Source organism: Pteropus medius, unplaced genomic scaffold (assembly GCF_902729225.1).
Source record: "Pteropus medius unplaced genomic scaffold, Ma_sr-lr_union100, whole genome shotgun sequence".
Taxonomy (NCBI): Eukaryota; Metazoa; Chordata; class Mammalia; order Chiroptera; family Pteropodidae; genus Pteropus; species Pteropus medius.
The window spans coordinates 9,972,694-9,977,243 of record NW_024342474.1 but is presented as its reverse complement, the minus strand read 5'-3'; the positions used below and the strand labels follow the sequence as shown (position 1 = coordinate 9,977,243).

At 40.1% G+C, this 4,550-nt stretch overlaps 1 pseudogene; it reads left to right on the top strand.

Moving 5' to 3' along the window:
• Positions 1-2,492: 2,492 nt before the first annotated feature.
• LOC120604835 (tubulin alpha-1A chain-like) lies at positions 2,493-4,244 on the top strand (annotated as a pseudogene).
• Positions 4,245-4,550: the final 306 nt, after the last annotated feature.

The window sequence follows — 4,550 nt, the reverse complement described above, 5'->3', positions numbered from 1 at the left end:
TCCTTGCTGAGACTCACACTGGAGGCAGCCTCGGTTTCTGGTGTGGCCTTATGAGGCAACTATAATCTGTGGATTGCTTGCTGAATCTTAACACGTGGCCCCGGAGGGGTAGAGGCTTGGGCTAAGTTTGGCCTACAGCTGAACCCATCTCAGAACTGTGCTACTGGACACCTACTTCACAAATCCACACTAATAAGACCGGGAGACTTAGGAGCTTTGCTTAGTACATAGAAACAGACATGGAAAGGCAGTCAAAATGGGAAGACAAAGAAGCAGAAACCATATGAGAGAAGAGAACAGAGATCCAGGAATAATGTAGTCAAGTAATCTAACAGATACAGAGTTCAAAACACTGGTTATAAAGATGCTCAAGGAACTTTTGGGAAGTGTAGAGAACTCCAACAAAGAGATAAAAATAGAGATGAAGATTATAAGAGGGAACTAGTTTGAAATGGAGAACATATTATCTGAGATGAGAAGTATATTAAATGGAATAAACAAAGGAATAAACAAAGTGAATAAAGAAGAGAATCAAATGCCCTTTCTAGAGGACAGGAAAGCCAATCTGGACACTCAATCAGAATGGCAAAAAAAAAGAGGCCGAGACTATAAAGATGATTTAAGAAAGATATGGGATACTATTAAGGTTCCAAATATTCATCTGATCGGCATAAGTGAAGAAAATCAAGATGCTGAACAGCTGTTTGAAGAAATAATGATGGAAAACTTCCCTAACCTGGTGAAGGAAATGGACATTAAACCCCAGGAAGCTCAGAGGATTCCAAAAATCAGGGATGCAAAGAGGCCCACACCAAGACACATCATAGTTAAAATGCCAAAGCTTAAAGACAAAGAAAGATTTTTAAAAGCAGCAAGAGAAAAACAAATAATTACATATAAAGGAACACCCATACAACCGGCAGCTGATTTCTCAAGAGAGATTGTGCAGGACAGAAGGGCTCAGCAAAAAATATTTGAAAGAACGAAGACCCAGGATATAAAACCAAGAATAATTTATCCAGCAAAGCTATCATTTAGAATTGAAGGACAGATAAAGAGCTTCCCAGACAAAAATAAACTAAAGGAATTTATCGTCACCAAGCCAGAATTACAGGAAATGTTGGAGGGACTTCTTTAAGAAGAAAAAACATGTATCAAAAACAGGAATAAAGAATGGTAACAACTACATTCCTATCAATAAGTACCTTAAACGGAAAAGAATTAAGTGCTCCAACAAAAAGATAGAGTGGCTGAAAGGATAGGAAAACAAGATCCCTGCATATGAAAAGGAAGGGGATGGAAAAAGATATTGCTTTGATGGACCTACAAGGTATTTAAGTCAGACAGAGAAAGATAAACACTATATGATTTCACTTATATGCGGAATCTAAGGAATAGAAAGAACAAACTAATCAAAAACAGACTCACAAATATAGTGGACAATTTGGTGATAGACAGAGGGGAGGGAGTTTGGGGGGCTGGAAGAATGGGATGAAGGGTTAAAGAAGTACAAATTAGCTGATGGATGGTCACAGGGATGGGGAGCACAGCATAGGGAATGCAATTAGCATTAATACGTTGGCTAGGTGGAGGGTCAGTGGAGGGGGGGTGCAATTAGGGTGAACATTTTACTAACTATATAGATATCTAACCAATGTACTGTATACTTGAAACTAATTAAAATTTTTTTAAAAATCAGGTATGCAAAGAGGCCCACACCAAGATACATCATAATTAAAATGCCAAAGGTTAAATACAAAGAAAGAATTTTAAAAGCAGCAAGAGGAAAACAAATAATTAATTATATATAAGAGAACACCCATATGACTTGCAGATGATTTCTCAAAAGAAACTATGCATGACAGAAGGGCTTGGCAAATAATATTCGGCACGATGAAGACCCAGGATATACAACCAAGAATACTTTATCCAGCAAAGCTAGCGTTTAGAGTCAAAGGATAAATAGAGAGCTTCCCAGACAAAAATAAACTAAAGGAATCTATCACCACCAAGCCCGAATTACAGGAAATGTTGGAGGGACTTCTTTAAGAAGAAATAACATGTATCAAAAACAGGAATAAAGAATGGTAACAACTACATTCCTATCAATAAGTACCTTAAATGTAAAAGGTAGAGTGGCTGAAAGGATAAGAAAACAAGACCCCTACATATGAAAAGGAAGGGGATGAAAAAAGATATTGCTTTGATGGACCTACAAGATATTTAAGTCAGACAGAGAAAGATAAACACTATATGATTTCACTTATATGTGGAATTTAAGGAATAGAAAGAACAAACTAATCAAAAACAGATTCACAAATATAGTGGACAATTTGGTGCCGGACAGAGGGGAGTGGGGTTAAGGGGCTGGGAGAATGGGATGAAGAGCTAAAGAAGTACAAATTAGCTGTTGGATGGTCACGGGGATGGGGAGTATAGCATAGGAAATGCAGTTAGTGTTAATACTTTGGCTAGGTGGAGGGTCAGGGGAGGGAAGGTGCAAATGCGGGGATCGTTTTATGAACTATATAGATGTCCAACCAATGCACTGTATACTTGAAACTAAATAAAAAGTAATTTTAAAAAAATGAACCTCGAAGTTCTCTTACAGCGACCATCTAAGAGTTGCACTGTCATAAGCAACAACCTCTGATCTTCCTCTTAGCCATTGGCTCAGCAGCCACAGAGCAACAACCATGCATGAGTGCATCTCCATTCACATTAGCCAGGCTGGTGTCTAAATTGGCAATGCCTGCTGGGGCTCTACTGCCTAGAACATGGCACCCAGTCTGATGGCCAGATGCCAAGTGACAAGACTATTGCGGGAGGAGATGACTCCTCCAACTTCTTCAGCGAGACAGGTACTGGCCCAAGGTAGTGCTTGTAGACCTGAAACCCACAGTCATTTGTGAAGTTCCAACTGGCACTTCACCCAGAGCAGCTCATCACAGGCAAGGAAGATGCGGCCAATAATTATGCTCGCGGTCACTAATCATTGGCAAAGAGATCACTGACCTTGCTTGGACCAAATTCAGAAGCTGGCTGACCAGTTTTCAGGGCTTCTTGGTTTACCACAGCTTTGGTGAGAGAACTGGTTCTGGGTTCACGTCCTTGCTGATGGCAGGTCTCTCTGTCGATTATGGCAAGAAGTCCAAGCTGGAGTTCTCTGTTTACTCAGCCCCTCAGGCTTCCATAGCTGTAGTTGAGCCCTATAGCTCCATCCTCATCTCCCACACCACCCTGGAGCACTCATGGTTGACAATGAGGCCATCTATGACACCTGTTGTAGAAACCTCGATATTGAGCACTTAACCTACACTAACCTGAATAGATTGATAGGTCCAATTGTGTCCTCTATCACTGCTTCCCTAAGATTTGATCTGACAGAATTCCAGACCAGCCTGGTACCCTATCCCCGCATCTACTTCCCCCTGTCCACCTATGCCCCTGTCATCTCTACTGGAAAAGCCTACTATGAACAGCTTTCTGAAGCAGAGATCACCAATGTGTGCTTTGAGCCAGTCAACTAGATGGTGAAATGTGACCCTCACCATGGTAAATACATGGCTTGCTGCCTGTTGTACCATGAGGACATGGTTCCCAAAGATGTCAATGCTGCCATTGCCATTATCAAGACCAAGCTCAGCATCCAGTTTGTGGACTGGTGCCCCACTGGCTTCGACTTGGCATTAATTACTAGCCTCCCACCGTGGTGCCTGGTGGAGACCTGGCGACAGTACAGCAAGCTATATGCATGCTGAGCAACACCACAGCTACTGCTGAGGCCTGGGCTCAACTGGACCACAAGTTTGACCTGATATATGCCAAGTGTGCCTTTGTTCACTGGTATGTGAATAGGGGCATGGAGGAAGGAGAGTTTTCTGAGGCCCATGAGGACATGACTGCCCTTGAGAAGGATTATGAGGAGGTCGGTGTGGATTCTATTGAAGGAGAAGGTGAGGAAGAAGGAGAGGAATACCAAAGTTAAAATGTCACAAAGATGATGCTTTTACAGAGAAGCTTATTCTGTTTTAAACATTGAAAAGTTGTGATCTAATCAGTTAATTTGAATGTAGCAGTGTATACTCTCACATACAATTATTGGCTTAATGCTTTAAAACATAATGTTTTGTTACAGACCCAACCTGTCCATTTCTCTGATGGGTTTGAATAAAGTATTCCCTTAAAGTATTGTTTTAAATGAAAAAAAAAAGAAGTTCGACTTAAACTTCACATCTTATGAAAAAATACTAAAAATGGATTATAAACTTAAATGTAAAACTACAAAACTTATAGAAAAGAACATAAGAGAAAATCTTCGAGACCCCCAAACAGGTAAAGAGTTCTTAAACTTGACATCAAAAGCATAATTCATAAGAGAAAAAAAATAGGTAAATTGGACCTCATCAAAGTAAAAAATTTTTGCTCTGCAAAAAGCCCTATTCAAAAGATGAACAGACAAATTACAGATTTGAAGAAAGTATCTTCAAATTCTTTATCAGCCAAAAGCATTTTATCTAGAATATGTAAATAACCTTCAAAACTCACAC